This window comes from Siphateles boraxobius, unplaced genomic scaffold (genome assembly GCF_051911475.1).
Source record: "Siphateles boraxobius isolate OS27281-9 unplaced genomic scaffold, OSU_SipBor_1 32, whole genome shotgun sequence".
NCBI lineage: Eukaryota > Metazoa > Chordata > Actinopteri > Cypriniformes > Leuciscidae > Siphateles > Siphateles boraxobius.
In genome coordinates, this window is record NW_027508942.1 from 2,518,248 (window position 1) to 2,538,272 (window position 20,025).

At 37.2% G+C, this 20,025-nt stretch overlaps 1 long non-coding RNA gene across 1 annotated transcript in view; it reads right to left on the bottom strand.

The window, feature by feature from the left end:
• Positions 1–10,193: 10,193 nt before the first annotated feature.
• LOC143700839 (uncharacterized) overlaps positions 10,194–20,025 on the bottom strand; it is a 43,538-nt gene continuing 33,706 nt past the window's right edge. Inside the window, exon 2 of the long non-coding RNA XR_013189653.1 lies at positions 10,194–13,337. This is a non-coding gene — a long non-coding RNA (uncharacterized LOC143700839). The remainder of the gene's footprint in view (positions 13,338–20,025) is intronic.

Consider the following 20,025-nt stretch of genomic DNA (forward strand, 5'->3'; position numbering starts at 1 on the left):
ATTCTTTACCATATTTTTTATTAAATGTATAAACATTCAGGTTATCATAGTTTTAAATATAATTAAATAATTTGCAATTATATTTTCATAGTTTAACATTGAAAATAAGATCTGAGACAAGAAAATAATAACAAGGTCATAAAATGTATCTGATGAAATACACTGGAAAATTTTAAAATTGACTTAAAGGGCACCTATTATGCCCCTTTTTACAAGATGTAATATTGGTCTCGGGTGTCCCCAGAATGTATTTGTGAAGTTTCAGCACAAAATACCCCACATTTAATTTATTATAACCATTTGAAAATGTCATTTTTGGGGCCTGTTTTAAAAAGAGCTGTTTTGGTGTGTACCACCTTAAATGTAAATGAGCTGCATATCCCCGCCCAGCCTTTAGATGAGGGCGTAACTTGCAAACAACAGTCGGTAGATGCAGAATGGCTGAGAGTGAGAGACGAGACCTGCTGTTTTGTATGGCATTCAGCCGTACATGTTTGAACCGGAATCAGACCCAGATGATGAAGAGACTCCGGCAGAAGAAACACAAATGAGAATGGACCAGGACATCTCGGAATGGTTATTTGATACATGTATGTACTTATAGAGTTGTAATCGCGTCCCCTTTGCAATTATGAATGTGCAACACACACAGACACACACAAACTGTGATAACGTTGGCGCAATTTTTTGAAACTACAAACACAAATACTGTGATAACGTTTGCTACGTACAAACGAAATTACATTTATGCGAGGGACCTGTTGCGTCATGTTTACATTACTTGTCGTACAGGTGCTTATGTGGCAAATGTGAGAAGATGGCTACAGAACAAGAAAATATTATGCTGCAGGGAGATAGAACAGGTATTCATTTATTTACATTTGTAATTGTTGCAAAAAATAATACGTGACATAAAACTGTCTGACGCTATTTGTTGTATGGAAGGTTACAAGACGGATGAAACAGCAATTTTGATGTCTTTACAGAAAACATGCACAGTTTTTAATACAATATCTTTAAAAAATATATTTATAAACGTTTGGTTACACACTATACAAACAAGGTTTAAATTATTACACAGACATCCTACGACGACGACAACAACTTTAGACGCATTTGTTGTTGAATTGGCTGACATCGACTGAAATGACTATTTGCTCGAAAATCATAAAATACACGTTGACGTTGGATCACGAACAGTAGGCAACGATTCACACTTGAGGATTAACTTTGAAGCAAGACCTGCTTTGAATTGACCCTCGTTCACAAAACAGTCTGTCATAAAATGATACGCGCCAACATAAATGTATTTTCAAAGTTTAAGTGCCGCCTTTCCTTCCTAAATAAAATCCATCCACTGCGTTTTCAGTGGCTCTGATGTCGGAAGTAAGTGAAAACTACTATGAACATTATTACATCCCAAAACAGAACAGTTATGTTTCTTAGGAGACATTTTCGACAAGGCAGCACAAATCGTCAGAACACCGGCTGTCATTGAAACAATGGAGGATGGTGAACAGATCACCGAGGGCGGGGTCTATGCCAAAACCAAAGTGTCAATCAAACTACGTCGGTGGGGCTTGCTCAATTCTACGTCACACTGAGCCGAATCTTAGAACAGCTCGTTCTGAGACAGTGCTTATGATTTATTGAGATTGTAAAAAAACCACTGGATGGATTTTTATCATTCTAGGGTGGTTTTACTCACATACTGCCAACACACATTTATGTTCAAACACCATGTAAAAGTGAATTTTGCATAATAGGTGCCCTTTAATTTTTCTTTTGCAAGTTTTTGCACACAGATTTTTTAAGTAAATTTCACATATAGGGAATTAAGTAAAATCAACTTAACAAAGTTAAGTAAAGTTGACAAAGAAAATAAGTACCTGCAACTTGGCCAGTTAAAGTTTGTTGAGTAATTTCTACTCTGTTACAAGTACATTTTACTCAAATAATATAACACTGAATTATACCATGCTTTTAAAGTGTATTCTTTACTTAGAACATCTAAGCAAATAATACAGTTGATATTTTGTAGACAACATAATAAGTAATCTGATAACCACCCGAACACAGAGATCTCATTACTTGGTACACAATAACGGTAACATTCGTTGGATCCCTTTTGAGTATGAATGTGTCACTTTGAGTAGAAAATGAGCTCAAGATGTCAAAAAAACAGCAAGTTACTAAACCTAACAACAAAAGCAATGATAAAACAGTGTAAATACAGTTAGAAAAAAAGTATGTGAAGCCTCTGAATGTGGATTATGTAAATATGTTTACCATAATCACAACTAAAATAATATTCAGTAGTATATTCAACATTTATGATGTTATTCAGAGGTATGGCACACACATACCCTCATCCATTGCCTTTCATTTCATTCAGTGCAGTGGTACACAGATTCTCCCTGTATTCTGCAGCAGCAAATATCCAGTGAATGAATTATAACTCAGAGGGTTTCATTTCACATATCTCAATTGAATTAATGTGCTTCTGCCTGAAGGATCATTAGCATCATCCTGGAGGCCTTCCTCGGTACAGTGGACTAACCCTCATTTACACTCTCATTGTGACTGAAATGCAGGTAAAATTGCACCATTTATCCGCCTCTGTTCCTTGTGACCCTGAGTAATTTCATCTTTGTAAGACTAATTCCTGGGGCCTTGGGGTACTATGAGGCTTTCACCTCAGAGATTGTCCCTTGTGATAAATTGTGCTCTTTTGCAAGTTGAGAAGAACAACCATGCAATGAACTGTAAGATAATGAATTCTGTCGTGCTACTTTTTGTGTCTGACTTGCGACTTGTGACAAGATTTCTGCATGCTCCACTTTTAGCTGACATTTTGGATGGGAATTTGATAACTGCCCTTTCTTTAGGCCCTGTAGAGATTAGTGTAGGGATTATTGCTTTAAAATCCCAAATGTGTGATACATTATACAGTTGCTTGATGTATCAGAATCTCTTTTTTAAAATAATTTTTTCAGCCTTTAATGGGATCAGATAATGACAGGGAGAAGAGGGCGATTTATATTTAAAGTAATTTAACAGACACTTTTATCCAAAGTGACCTAAAAAAATAAGCATTGCATTAATTTTAGCTGCACACAATGCTAACTTTCATGTCGAAGCCAGAACTAGCCAAACCAAGAAGTCTTTCTTCAAAAAAATTGTGACTTTAAAAATTGAGAACTCAACTCTTTATTAGGTAAATGACATTCATATTAACAGCTTCATGCTAACATTGAATGTCACTGAGAATTTCTCCACCCACAGTTTACACACATCCAATGAAAATCTCTAAAAGAAGTGTCAATTCAGAGCTCAGTTCCTGGGCATCAATATATCTGTCATGAGCAGGGCTCTCATCCAGCCCAGAATGATCACACTCCAGTCTGAAGCATCTCTCAGCATGACAGCGGGGAATCTTTAACCTCCAGCCTCAACTCCCTCATGCAGTCTGTCAGCCGCTTCAGGTGTTGAAGTGTGATCTCCTCGAGCTACTTATAAACAAACATTCAGTTTAAATAAAGGCTACTCACAACTAGATTACCTATTACTGACAGTTTGAATCATATCGGGTAGCATACTGACATATTACTTAATAACGAATTAATAGTCATGTGCCACAACGAGTAAAGTCATAGCATGATATCTCTGCAAATCATTAGCTCATGATTAATACAAGCAGACAACTAGAAGTTGAAATACATGGCTTTGGCCCATTGTGACAATTAATTTACACTATTAGTTAATACTCTTTAAGGAATTAATACATGATGACACATTTCATTAACAGCAATTCATATATGACTTAATATATTAATCAGATCAGCAGTAATCATTAATGAATGGTTTAGTTCTTCATGAGTCATACATTAACTTATGATTAGTTGTGCATTAGTTAAGTATGAATTAATTGCATATTAGTGCACCTGTGTTGTAAAATGTTACCAATGTTTGTACTGAAAAGGTTTTGTTTGCTTTTGCATATTTAAATTTGTCTTGGTAAGTTTCAAATCAAATACTTCCAAGGGGTCGTCAGGCATCTGCCTTACTATATAATGCATATTTACTCTCTATTCAGCACTTCTTTACTCATCATCGTCTGACATATGGGAAAATGTCTCCCCAAGAGTCCTAATTAGAGAATTCATGCAATGTCTGCATTTGAATCAGCTTCACTATATTCCCAGTCAAGTCATATGGCAAAATCAATAATAGTGCTGATGCTGTAAAATTTATTTTTTACGCATTAATATTTCTAAAATATATTTTTTTTTTATTAGCCTGACTTTTGCACGGCCTGGTTGATTATGTGCTACATTTGGAGCAGACTGAATTTTATGTGAGCGAATCCAAACGACATCTCATATAAAATATCTCATATAAACAATGGAGAAAGCACTGACAGCAACTCCCATAATGCACGACTAATTTAGAACGGCTGTCAATGGAGAAAGGTGATTTTGGCAGCCCGACTGTGCAGTTACAGCATATACCAGAGACAGCTAACAGGGTCATGCTAACCAGCCAAACCTTGACCCTTTGATGAATCTGAATATTTCGAAATTCATCCATCCATTTAATCATTATAGATCCATCCAGATTGTAAATACATCTAACAGGACGCATTATTGCTGGAATCAAGACCTGCTCTCTGGTATCAATGTTGCCAAAATATTAAGAGAATAATTTTGTTTTAACTTAACTGCCTTTAGCAAAATCCATTTTAACTCAGGTGAAAGTCTCCTGGCTTCCATTACATCATGTGCGTGTGCATGAGTGTTGCCGCAAAGCTATCAGATATGCAACCCCACGGCTTTCGATGCTGAGATGAAAGCCGCTTGAGTGGCATGTAGTGGTGTGATTGGAGACTAGGGTTTTGATCCGGAAAGGAGGTACCAGTAATGCATTCAGTAGATGTGAAGCCTCCAGAGAGACCGCTCAAAGCAGCAGGGATTATGTATCCACTGAAAAAGCCCTATTGTAAAATGACACAGCCCACTCAGTATGGGACGGCTTAGTGTAATGGTGCATATCTAGAAAAGGTCACATTGTTAGAACCATGAATTATACACAGCTGTTCTCTCTCATTGTGTGCATACATATTCCACCCTGTCTACCCTGTCGGAGTCAGTCAGATTTTCCCGTCCCTCTGGTGTACGGGAGGCGAGATGAGCTTGCTATCCGTGGCAAGTGTCACCATTCGTCACCTTAATGGTTTCATGAGCAAACCTCTCGCCTAGAGTAGTCCAGTCACACTCCAGGTTAAAGTGTGGACAGCAGAGTTTGTTACCTTATGTTCAACAAAAGCCTCTAATGTAGTAAAGGCTCCCTTTACACAGCTTGATTGCAACCGTGAAAATAAATGTACTGTATGAAGGAAAAATGTGCTTCCTGTGTGTGAGTGGGTATGTGTTGTGTTGTTGTCTTTTCTGAGTCTTGGTTTTCCACACTCCATTAGCCTTTTTCATCTGCTCTCTGAGCTCTAATGACCACCATGTCAGCTAGCTGGCATGGTGCAGTTAGCCTCTTTTGGTGGATGCCATAACTACACCACTATGGGAGCAAAAAGCATACTTATCCAGCTTCTTTTTGCAAACTATTAAATTATTTGTTAATATATTAAACAATTGTTAGTTCTAGTCCTCAAATTTGAATGGTTCCAGACAAATAGTCTGTCTGTCTATGTCTCATTTAGCAGGTTAGATGCTTTCGCCAGTAGGTGGAGACAAGTGACCGTCTAAACGAGTGAGTCATTGAATCATTTATTCAACCGATTCATTCAAAAACACTGATTTTGACTGTGCCTAATGATGTTGCGGACAAGATATGCAGTCTTACTAGGACACAGCCTTCCAATTGAGAAACACTCTTTGACTCATGCACATCTTTGAATTATTCACTTGACTAATTCGATCAAACACTAATTTATTCAGGACTATATGTGTTGTAATCACTACTGTGTGTTTTGCCTGGAAATGTGCAAAGATATATTCTTCTTTGGCTTCATTTGGAACTATTTTTGTAAGTGGAGCAAAAGCAAAGAAAATGGCAACATTGTGTCTAAAGTGTGAAGGTGATGATACACAGGGCAATTTTTTGAGCAATGTTGCTGGGCAATCTTGCCGAGCGATTGTTGCTTGGGCACTTTCCCATTGAAAATGGGCAATACATTTCTATCTGGATAATTTTGATCGGTCGTGGGCCCTGTGTCTCATCTGGTTGACCGTTGACGGCAACATTGCCCAGCAACATTACTCAAAAAGTTGCCCTGCGTATCATTACCTTTAAGTTACTCAACTCATTATGGAATAACACTGGCAAGACTTTGTTTTAACAATATTAAATTGTTTTTGGAACTATTGTTATAGCAATATCACACTCGCAATCATGGTATTGGCCTTATGGAATATATAAATAGTAAACTGTACATCGGCAGCAGACTTCAGTATCTTGGGAATTTTTGCCCACTGTTTTATAATTATAAGGACATATAAATCATCTGTCGTGCTGCTTTTAGCACTCTTTATATTATGGAATTGGGCAAATTTTGATGAGTGCCCATAAGCAAAGATATAAAAACATGAGAAACTATCATTGTAAAGCTTTCTCCGTATTACAGACCTCCTTTTCAATGGCCATCACCTGCAGAACCAGCAAATACTGTATACACTAGTCAAACCCTGTTATTGTTAACTCCCCCAGAACTTTACCTGCTGTCCAAGACAAATTAATAGGAGATGTCCCTGAGGAAGCCCCCTGTTATAGTGCACACACATAAAACTTTTATGACATGTTATACATAACCCAACAGCTCTGTGACGATCAAAGAGTAGATTGATTTCCCTTTTACGTTTAAACCATGGAGGGTGACAACCTTGTTGGGTATATGAAATGTTCATGTAGAGGCCAGTCTGAGTCTCTCATTTATTATCCATGCACTCTTCACTACAGATCACGTTGTTCCTAGAAGCATGCAAGGACTCTGGAGGCCAGAGGCAAACCACAGAGATCTCTCCATGTAACCCCTACTTGAAATTCCCGTCTATTACTTCCCGCTCGAACATATCAACAGGATAGACTGATATATATGAATGTGAATATTTTTTCTATCTGTGCAGAGGTAGTCAAATTACTATAATTGCTCTAGCATGATTTATAAAATGGCTTTTTAAAGATGCAAAAAGTGATAATGGACATTTAAAAGCATAAAGTGCCATTTTAAATATTCAGAATCTAGCAAAGTGTAAAATCATGTCTCAAATGATCTTAGGGTAACAAGGTCCCCAAGTGTTAAATATAGTTTAGCTTTAAAATGGCTTCAGACTCAATGAACTAGACTTAAACGGATACTCCTATGCTTGGTAATTAGATGCATGTTTATAATAGTGGAAGAAATGGCTGGAAGCAGGGATGCATGGTGTAAGTTGAAGTGGCTTGACATTTCAGACAGTGTTGGGTAAGGTCAATACAAGAGCCTCTGGTCTAAAACAAACATCCACTTGTGTTACAATTCTCCTGAAGGGCTTTAAACAGAATCAAGACTGTTGTTGAAAATTGATGGTGTAATTACCAGTCACACAATATAAATTTTACATTGGATTTAGAAGCTTCTGTCAAATGTTTTGGGTAACACTTTATTTTGGTGGTCCCCATTAAACATTCGGTTGACCATAAGTAACACTGCACTTACATGTCGACTAACTCTCATTAGAGTATTAGTAGAGTATTGGTAGACTGGCAGAGTTCGGGTTAGTAGAATAAATTGACATGTACTTGTAAAGTTACTTACAGTATAATGTCTGTTGGGGAGCATCAAAATAAAGTATTAGCAGATATTAAGCAGACTGTCTACTAATACTCTAATGACTGCTAGACATGTAGGTGCAACTTTAGCCTACTTATAGTAAAGAGACTGTTTAGCATTAATAAACTGATAACATGAAATCCTACTCTGGCCACATTTTTACAACGTGCTCAGTGAAACATGCTGAAAACCAACTTTTGAGAACATTTGAAGTGAGTCACAGTGTTTGAAAGGCTTGTAAATCTCTTGGTGTTGTAAATGTTGTATTGTGAGGTCAAATATTTATTTATTGGAACAATTGCAATTATGAACTTAAATTAAAGTTGAAGTGCAAGTTAAAATGACAGTTTTTGACTGATTGCATGATTGTATCCTGCAGTCTGTGAGGTGTCATTATGTCATTAAGTCTGCTAGTACCTACACAATAACATAAAATCTCCTCTTTCTATAATTACACCTGACTCGGAAAACCAACCAAGATTTATTATTGGCTCTAATGAACCTTGAGAATATGTGTTTATTTGTTTTTTGTTCTTGTTATTTCAGTTTAAACACATACTATCTCCGTCTCTCTCAATTTAAATTTAGAGTGCTTGTTATTGGCATGATTAAAACATTTGTATTTTAGCTGGTTACAATGTGCAACTGTGCAAATTAAACAATAATAGAATAAAATGTAACAAACAAATATATCAGATTAAATAGTAGTGCACAGCAATGTAGAATTTGAAAAATATTTAATAAATCATTGCAAATTCTGTTATTATTTACTCAAGTTTGTGTTGTTCCAAACATTTATGACTTTCTATCTTCATTAAATCGTTTTCTTCACTAGCTATGTTTCCATTCAAAGTACGAATTTAACTTATGCACAAAATTGTAATATCGCATTAAACATTTGTGAATAAAGCAGCATTTCCATCCCATGCGTTTAAGAAAACAAAATCGTCACTTCCTGGGAATTTGCCGCAAAATATCTGTAATAAAAATGGAAGTTGCTGCAATTGGGGAAGTCACTGTGGCTCTTTTCTTCTGCATCATAATTGATGTCTCAGAGCTTCAGACGAAACTCAATAAACACTGTCATGATCTTTTGCATTCGGATGCAGGTGTTTAAGACGCTTCTGGGGGGGAATTAAACCAAATCATTCTGATGACAGACCAACATTTGAGATGCTGTGCTATGAAACTGATCCGCTGGTTAGTCCAGTTATCTAATCACATCCACTGTTGAGGCAAAGTCACATGAGTTTTGTTGCGCATCGAGGGATTTATTCGGTAAATGTGTTTCCATCATAATTTATTTATGCGCATGTCTTCTTATCAGATAAAAAAATGATCTGCCTCGATTAAACGCATCATTTTTTATGCGCATTTTAAGAATTTATGCGCATCTTGGCATTTCCATCCAGCGTTTTTTTATTTTTTTATGAGATTGCATTTTTGCTGATACCATTGCATTTTGTTTGCATTGCCCAATAGGTGAAGTATTTCTGTTTCAGCGGTTGTAATATGGTTTAATCTAATTACTCTAATTAATACTTATGGTATGGTCTTTTTCCCTCTATCATAATTCTTTAACTTCATGGCTATACTGTATTAACATGTCTCTTGATGTACGGTCATGGCCGCAGTGCTCTGCCTTACAGGTCTGAATGAATCCTAGTGTCACTATACCGTGTAGTGGGGTGGCCACATGTCACTTTCACTGATAGCTGCCATTACTTTGAGCTGGCCCATGAAATGGTAGGATACACATCTGAGGATTTACAGCCAACCGCAACACATTGATTCATACTGCATAATATTCTGCTACACTGGCAGGACTGGATGTGCATGCAAGAGTGTGTATGCGTATCATGAGGGCTAGTCCTCTGAGCATGTTTTGCTGTCACCCTGGCCAACCAACAAAACAGAAGCACATGGTTATCAAGAGGAGCGGAGCAATCGTGCACACCTAAGTCCCATTGGCTGTCATCGCAGGAGAGGAAAAAATAAATAATATTGTGATTGTTGTCTCATCACAAAATGGGTGAACACTCACCAAACCGTTGCTTACAAAACCTGCTAGGTGAAAATTATTTGAATGGTTTGTTAATTTCCATGTTCATTTATTCCTTAGAGTTCATCAGAAGTCAGTCCATAACTGTGACAGCAAAAAAGCAAAATTAGGTGAATGAATTAAATCTAAATGCCCGTTTAGCAAATATAGATGTGCATTAAATATTGAATTAATATTAATTAATATTAATTTCCATTCATTCTCCAAACTGCTTATCCTCTTTAGGGTCACAGAGAGGCTGACATTTTAGTGTCTCTAACTCATCTTCATTGCATGTCTTTGAATTGTGGGGGAAACCAACTCATGAAGGACATCAATATAAATATTTATTAATTCATTCATATTTAATAATATTCATGAAAGGTACACTATGTACTTTTTTTTGTTCAAAATTAATCAATGCATCATCAATCCTTCTTCCAAAATATGTTTTTGTCTTTCCCTGATTCACTTTGGTAAGCCTATTATAAGTGTTTATATTAGGGCTGTCAATAAATAAACCATTTTAATCACAATTAATCACACCCTTATAGTGAAATTTAGCATACACCATTTATCTTGTTTAACACGTTCATTATATTATCATTTGCTATATCCAGCAAAGTAAAGCATAAGATTGAAGGGTGATTCACACAAAACTTTTTTTCAAGGTAAATGTAAGTGTGTCCCAAAAAAAGGACACTTGGAGACTCCAAAAGGACACCGAATAACCAAATGATATAAGGAACATATGATTCATAAATGTATGCACACCAAAGAACCCACGAAAAACATTACAGGAAAATCATATTCAGACACATAGTCAAATTCAAAACAATGTTCTTCTACAAAATTGATGCATTTTGTTTTTTAAACACTACATGGTGTACTTTTGATAAAACGTGTTAATAACATTCATAGGGTAACTGTTAATTAAAGCTCCAGTAGGTAACATTTATAAACAAATATTTGTTAAAACTGTCATTATGTCCTGAAAGTAGAATATGAGACAGATAATCTGTGAAAAAAATCAAGCTCCTCTAGCTCCTCCCTGTGGTCCTACTGCCATTTGCAGAAATACACCGCTCCCGGTCAGAAACAACCAATCAGAGCCAGGAGGAATGTCTTAGTAGTGTCAATCACGCTCGTGTACGCGCTGATCACCCCTCTCTTGCACAGCGCGAGCGCGTACCGTGTTTTTGACTCTCCTGTTCGAACTCGTTCATCCAAATGAACGAATCTTTTTTCGAGTCATTTCGTTCATTCAACGAACGAAATGACTCGAAAAAAGATTTGTTCATTTTGAACGAGTCTTTTTCGGAGTCATTTCATTCATTCAACGAACCTAATGACTCGAAAAAAGATTCGTTCATTTGGATGAACGAGTTCGAACAGGATCACGAACGTGCATCACAGAACAGAGCAAGGCGAGCATTTGTGCTTATAAAACGTAAAGTTTTTTATTTATTTTTGAAATGACCGATCGTTTCGCTAGATAAGACCCTTTGAAGCTGCGCTGAAACTGTCATTTGGTCCTCGAAACTTTTGTGTCCTATTGAAGTCCATTACATGGAGAAAAAGCCTGGAATGTTTTCATCAAAAACCTTCATTTCTTTTCGACTGAAGAAAGAAAGACATGGACATCTTGGATGACATGGGGGTGAGTAAATTTTTAGCAAAAGTTTTTTTTAAAAGTGAACTAATCCTTTAACGTTATCTTAGTAGCTATTTATAACTTATAGAAAGAGTGCAACCTTATAAAGTTACATGTATTGCAAAATACATAATGATTTGAGGACCAAGTTTGTAGTCAAAGTATGGGCAGGCCATAGTCAATGTAAAGCATATTGTTGATGTTTCGTCCCTATTAGTGAATGTTCCATAACTGTTTATAATCCGCCGTCATCGGTGGTCCTGCTTATTAGCCTGTGCGTTAACGGCAGGCTCCGCTGTGGGGGAGGAGCTGTGGAGGGAGGAGCTGTGGGGGAGGAGCTGTGGAGTAGGAGCTGTGGAGGGAGGAGCTGTGGGGGAGGAGCTGTGGAGGGAGGAGCTGTGGGGGAGGAGCTGTGGAGGAGGACCTGTGGGGGAGGAGCTGTGGGGGAGGAGCTGTGGAGGAGGAGCTGTGGGGGAGGAGCTGTGGAGGGAGGAGCTGTGGAGGGAGGAGCTGTGGAGGGAGGAGCTGTGGAGGGAGGAGCTGTGAGGGAGGAGCTGTGGAGGGAGGAGCTGTGAGGGAGGAGCTGTGGAGGGAGGAGCTGTGGAGGGAGGAGCTGTGGAGGGAGGAGCTGTGAGGGAGGAGCTGTGGAGGGAGGGCTGTAGCGAAGCAGAGAGCAAGGGGGTTTTGGACCTGTAAGTTGTGCTTGTTCAAATTTTCAGGCTAATTCAACATTTTCTCAAAACTCCCTATACTGCAGCTTTAACCCTATACCCTTTGTTTAGACGTCCATTTTATTTGTCTCAATTCTGGATGAATCATTTAACAGAAATTCAATTTTAAAATAGTAAAATATTTGCTGTTCACTTTCAGAAGTCAGAGAAATGCTCTCTGTATCCCTGAAAAACTGGAGAAATGCATTATAGATGTGTCATTATTTTATGGCTTAAATTCTACTAGAAAATAATTGAAATTGATTTGACACATCTTACATTTGTCCCATTACATTTTGCTGTAACATTAATAAGTCAATCGCATATTGCATTTCATTGCTAAATTCATTAAAAGTTATTTGATACCTACTGAAACCTACTGTACTCCTGTAATAGGTCTGCATGTTTGTTGACATTCAAGTCATTTTTCTATATGCAAATATTGTTAATTAGTTTTAATAAAATTATGAATAGCAATATCAAAGAAGTTTACTTCGGCTTACAATTATCTTTGCATTTTCGTTGCCACCGATGGAGCCGTACAGATGTGTATTTGCTTGTACGTCCACGATTATGTTTGAGTACGTGTAATTGAGATTTTTCACAACAAAAAGGTGTACAAAGGTTTAGTGCATTATCATGCTGCACACACTCAAGTCTCTGAGCATCTGCTCTGGTTAGAGTGCATTGTGTTTCTTGTATGCAGCAGTGTGGAGTCTAGGTGAAAAGCTTGGAAACGAACGCCTGTATAATCAACGAAAAACAAACAGTACAAGGCTCTGTGTGTGGGGGTTCCTGTGTGCTTGTATACGTGTGTGTAACCTAGACCTTATGAAAGCGGTTGGAGGTGTGTGTGTGTGAGTATAATTGTGTTAGTCGCTGAATAGGGCCAGCAGCTCCCTGAATGGACGGTTTTTGTATCCTTGCTCAGTCAAGACGTCTTCATCGAGTTGGAGCGCTGCCTGGCCAGTACTCACTAAGGAGTTATTTTCGCCACAGCTCAAAAACCACAGCAATGTGATCAAAACCAATTTCCCCATTTGAATAAGCTTGAGCGTGTTTCCTTATCTCAGCTTTGCAGTCCAAGAAATCCAGGCTCAGATGATAGGTCTGTGAAATGGTGAAGAAACAGAATTAATTTTGAGGGTAAGCACCGAGCAAAAGCATGCTTTATGATTGTACCCTTGCAGGTATAAACAGGAGCTCCAGCCCACCTTGAAAAAGGTGATTTCACCTGAGCTCTTGATTTAATTGAGTCTTAGGGCCCGGGACTGTTGCTTTGATTTAAGGCCTATTCACGTGGAATGTGAGTTTTTGCAAGAAAAGTTTAAACAATGCATTTATATTTGGCCTGCAACAGAGCCATTGTTTTGTGCACTTTAGGAAGATAAAAAAAAATCTATTAAAATCATTTTTGAGTGGGTGGTTGTAGCTGTCCTGACCCTAAAAAACAAAGTTAGTAATTCTTCATATACATGCAAAATAGTTTCAGACTTTCCGAATAAAGCAAAATTGCTAGTAGTAAACATGACAGCCAGTGATCAGCATGCATTTTCATTAGAATGGGAAAGAAAGACGTTTTTGCGGACACATTTTCATAATAACTCTATGGGCCCTATCTTGCACCCGGCGCAAATGACTTTGTACACTGACCCATGTATCATTCCTATTTTGCACCCGCGCAAAGCGGACTCCCCGGGGTGGTTCAGCGCAAAGAGGAGGCGTGTTCCGGCGCAAACTTTCCCTCATGCTATTTTGCTGTTCTATAAAACAATTGCGCCACTGACCAGAAATAACCTAGTCTAAAGTCAATGGCTGTTGCGCGTACATTCAGATGCTATTTTAAGCGCGCATGCTTGGACATAATACAGATTGTGAACAACGCGCATACACTGTAGATGATTCTCTCATCTACTACACAGATGCATTTAACTTTTTGCAAATTAGGAAAAATATTAAAACACGAGGGAAATCATTGTTGTGTCCATGACGATGGGGAAAATAGGCATAAAGCTTACACATTTACCCAAATTATTATATGCATGTTTAACCGAAGCTGATTTAGTTGGGTTTGTCCATTCCCCAATGTCACTTCTCTTTCTTTTACGGGCCTGGCGAGAACATCGATCTCCTCGGCTGTGAACCGATTCTGAAGCGCGCCTGGTAAATGCGCCGTTATAATAGTAGCAAGTGCAATCGTTCATCATGCTCTTAAAGGGAATGTGATATAAAGCTCTTATTGGTTTGTTTCCCGTTACGCCGAATATGTTACACTATATGTTTTTTTTACCCTATTGCAATACAAAAAAAACTATAGACCTGTACTGGTCTGCTTAGACGCTGTGGAACGTAAGCTTATGAAACATGTCTTAATCTTCTTTTCATGCTGCAATGGTTCATCAATATGTGTGGTTAAATGTGGACTTCTTTTTCAAACCATATTATTTGACTATTTGTTCTATGACGTTTTGATTTACAAACAGACATTAAGTTAATTTGTCACTTTATTTAAATTTTAGAAATATTGTGGCTGTTTAAGGCTGTTTTTGTTATCTACACCTTTCGCCATGGCTCTCTACAACCAAGCGTGACACAAATGGAGCTTGTTGGGAATTTTTGCAGGCTTTATGAATTGTTCAATGGCTTGAGTAAGGACTGCTTGTTTGGACATTTTATCACTCAGTTTCTAGTTGATCACACACATGACCTAAAGCTTAACTCTGAACTCGGCTTCATTGTTATGTTGTGTCTGTAGTATGTGTAGGGTATGGACCAATCAGACACATACTAATTATTCATTATATAAAAAGGTTTATGAAACTCCTCACACAGCCCAAATGAACAAACACAAGGGCAGAAACAGTGTCATGTTACAGGGCATGATAAGGAGATTTTACGACCTCCGAGGAATGTGGCCACATACTCAAGAGAGAGACTATGAAACAGAAACCCTCTTTAAAACAGACTTTGCTGCGTTAATCATAGACTAACTGATCTATAAATGAACATGCATAAAACTGTGAAAGAAACAGTGTAAATGGTTTACTGTCTCGTGTACTATTAGCTATATATTATGGTATGTATCCTGGTATACAACCAACTAACGATCAATGTAACCTCACCTGTATCATGCCTCCTACCTAATTAATCCTCGTTTAATGACTCACACTTTGATGTACATCACCTTCTTCTAGAATGCAGTGTGGATGTGTTATAGCTATCTGAGCATTAATGAAGGTATAATCATGCTAGGGACAAAGATCCATAAATCAACTAAGAGCCACTTTCCCTCTCAGACATGTCACCTTTCTGATTGGTCGAGTTCAACCCTTAGGGGAGGATCTTTTCCAGGCCTTATTAGAGACAGTCCACATGTGACCGCCCTCTCTTAGTTCTTTCATCCAGCCGCAACACTGTTCTGGTGTTACTGGGGAACCCCCTCCCCCTCCACGGGGGCCCCAGGGCCCAGCAGGCCTCAATCCAACCAGATATGGGCTCAGGCAGGAGAGAGAAGACTCTCTCACAAAGAACCAAGGACAATCTCAGGAGTTTTGGAACAAAGACTCCAACCAACAACGACTCCAATCACCCACTCTTCCGACTTCCTCACTTCTCCTGGGTGCTCGGCGTGGCCTCAACAGAGTCCCAGGCCCTGACCAAACCAGTCGTGCGTTCCTGGAGAAAGAGAACTCTCAACCAACTTCCACTTGACACTGCCGGAACCATCAACGACTTAAATTTTCAACAACTCCAAGAATTGTTCCCACTACAAATGCAAGTATTCAATTCAATGAAATGTGAAAATGAAATTCTGATGGTTCTTCTCATAGACCCTCTTCCGGTTTCCAATTTCATCCTATCACTACCCTATGTATGTATTCATGTGTTTATGTTGTTTAGTTTATTTATATTCATATAAATATCTATATTTAGTTAATAAAACCTGTACATAATATGTATTTGGTTCTGTTTTGTTTGCAATACAAGTCACTTTACGATCACGGTTTTGCTACTGGCTCAAAGTACTGTACAGGCGAAGAAATAATTATTCTTCGGTGGCCAGGGAAGATACCCTTTTCTTAGAATAAATTAATAATCAAAAGAGTTCGTTGGAAGAACTGATTAATTGATTGTAATATTAATTCAGCCACATCAAGTTAATCCAATTAGCTGACCCAAATATTTATAATTAATAATAACAAGATATTATTGATTATTAATATTTCCAAAAAGCTGAGTTCCTTACATATGTGTAACATATATAAAGTGACATCTAACTCCGTGATAGCTGTCAGGTAGGGACATTTTATGCATATTATACAAAAAGAGAGACAATGAAAAATATGTAAATAATTTGCATTAGTAACTGTTTAAACTGCAAGAATTTTTCATCCTCTTTTTCCCTGTTAACTGTTTGGTAATTAAGACAAATGAAGTCAATGAAATTAAATTTTATCTTGGAATTGATGTGGTCTGGCTTAACTGGACTGGTTCTGTCGACGATAAGAAAGACAGATTAGTGAGAGATTAAAGAGCTCTGAATCGAAGATCTGCAAAACCTAATTACTCACTTAAATTAAATTACACATACAACTGGCAAACAAGATCACTAATAGATTTAAACACATGCTGATCGTATCATGGATGAACCTGAGAATTCACAGTGTATTTCCACCATTTCCACTTTACAGACTTTCCTGATGCTACTATGCAGTTATTTAAATGAGTATCTTCCATTGTGATCTATTATTGTGGTCAGTGTTGGGGAAAGTTACTTTTAAAAGTAATGCATTACAATATTATGTTAGTCCCTAAAAAAGCAAATCATTGTCTTGTCATTGTCATTGTCTTACATTATACTTTCGCTTTACTTTTTCTCACCTGGGCTAGGCTTTCTTGTTTGTTGTTCAAAAGTGAAACGAATAAGCCTTAGACTGAATGAAATGCAAATTCTAGGCTGTACAGTAGAGGACGTAGCCCAAAGAAACCTCTCAGCTGCTAATGTTCTGTATTGAAGAAGAATAAGACACAGAAAACGAAAGTTCAACACTCTTAGGCCCTGTCCCAAATGGCAACCTGAACACTCGCAGTCTTTCTCTGAGTCCACACTTTTGTGACGTAACGCCGCTTTGACTGTCGGGAAGAAGTCTTCTGCGGAGCTCGCTTCAGTGCCACGTATCACTCCTCCGAGTCGGTCTCGAAATACGATTTTTGTGCAAGTGAGATGAGTTCATATTTAGTCTAGTACTACAATAATCATCATGTTCACAGACAAATCCTCTGCACTCATCCTGATATCTCTCTACATGGGGACAGGAGAGCTGTCAGTCAATAAATAAGAAAACAAAGTAACTTGTGTATATTTGAAAAAGTAACTCAGGTATTTTGGTTTAAATTGAAAAGTAATCAGGGATGCAAACAGCGCGCTTTTCGGCGCCTCACGCTTTTTTCACGTCAGTTTCGGTGACTTGGGTCTGAGACTGATAGGGTCTTATTATAATTTCACAAAGTCATCTGAAGCCATTCCACAGCTTAATGTGAGGGACAGAAGTCTATTTACATCATTAAATTAAAGTTTACGGAAAGTCGTTTTCCCTCCTCTGCGGCTGTCAATCATTCTCCATTCAGTATTCAAACAGCGCGCGCGCCACGTCCGGTTACAGCAGGATGCACGGTAAAACTCTCTCCAATATGATATATTCACATTATAGTGCTTGATCTGTAGATAAAAGGCTGTGGATTTGCATAAAATTACTTTATTTTGTGTATTTGTATATTATGTTTGTTGCTGTTTTTAAACGACTCTGTTTTGAAGCCTTCATGGTTTTGCGCACTGAAAGATTATTAAAAGCCTATTTTTTTATACCTATCCTGCACAATACATTTAAAATAAGTATAATTTAATTGTATATTATTTCTGTGTAGTGTAGTGTAGGCTATATAAATATATACACGTCTGAATTCTTGACATTCATATATAAATATAAAATTGTGAAATGTATGATTGCATGATTGAATTCTATAAGAGTACTAATAGTAATTTGTTTTTATTAACATGTTGAGTTTTTATAAAATTACTGTGCAGATTTTTTCAAGAATTACTTTTTGCTGCTGATTTATACACTCATTAAGTTTAATAAAAATACATAATACATTTATGTAATATTTAAAGGTGTTAACTGTAATCTTATACTGCAAAATGATAACTTACAAAGGATTAAATTCATCACAATTATGGATATTTGCCGCGGGGCGAGGGCTTCGATAACCTCTCTCTTTTTTGACCATACATGTGTTTGCATCCCTGAGTAATGTGTTACTTTACTAGTTACTTGAAAATGTAATCTGATTACTTTTTTGAGTTTCTTGCAATGCATTACCCTCAACGCTGATTGTGGTATCAACTATTTCATATAAACCCAGCCCTGGATGACATTAATACAATAGAAAATGTGCGGGTCGGACTGTGTGTCAGCTATATTTTACGAGGTCAAACAAAATTAGATTCGAGTGTAAATCTGGAAAGTAAGATTTACTTATAGAATTGGGCCTAACATAAAATATTTAGCTTTCTCCGTGGTAATTTTTCAGGCCTGATGGTGCTAAGTAGAGCAACCACTGAACTAGAACTGCATGTTTTATTTCAGTGATTGGAACAGAAACAGGAAGAAGCCGAACAGAGAAGAAGCTTGAAGTCAATGGGTTTTTTGAATTAGTTTTTGGTTAAATGGCTAAAATAACATCTGTGGTGAAAACAAATGCATCAGTAAAACCCTCTTGTGATTTTTTCCACATTTAAAAAAAAAATAATTAAACAAACACTAAAAAAGTAGCCTGAGGCTTAGAGTTGGTGACGCTGATGTCATGTGACAATGATGATGTTCGTTTATACCCTACATTAAGCTTTTGACAAGGTTTACCAAGATTTTGTAACTACACCATCTGACTAAATTGAAAAAAAAAATTATATCATAGCATACATTTTAACATTATATTACAAAAAACATTTTTTTATTGTTTGATTTATTTGAACGAATACAATTATTTACATATATTTATATAATTATCTTAATTCTTATTTTAAAGGATGCATTAAATTGATCAGAATTGACAGTAACGACATTAAATAATGTTACAAAATATTAATATTTCAAATAAATGTTGTAATTTTGAAACTTCTATTCATCAAAAATAATTTTTCACAATATTGCTGATTTTACTATAGTTTTTGATCAAATAAATGCAGCCAACTTCTATCAAATACATTGAAACTACACAAATACTGTGTACTGCCATGAACATGCTGTAAATCCATACAAATGTTTTTACTATCAAAATTAAACAAAATGATTATTATGTTAGGTAAGTGCCTTAACTGTATATCACAACATCCCATGCTCTGAAATGTCCCTTTGATTCACCATACATCTGTGTGATAGTGACTCTGTTGGAGTCTGTTTACATCAGTAACATGAATTATAGAACGTCTCTTTCAGGATTCATGGAATTCAAAAGGCTCGAGGAAAAACAATCTCTGTCTTGTACCTCTTTCTGTTTGTCAGGGTGGATAACTGAACGGGAAGCAGTGGGCTGTGGTGCGGAGAATGGAAAGTGTATGGGCTCCTAAAGTGAATATGACAGATCTATGAGAGAAAAATCTAATTTTTCACATCTAGGGAATATTGGCCCATTTAGGCCTTCAGTAGTCTGATGAACAGAACGGCAGTGTCTCTTTTCTTATCTTTTCTGTTATAGCCGTTCCCACTAGTAAAGGCTCAATCTGTTGCCACCGGTGAGC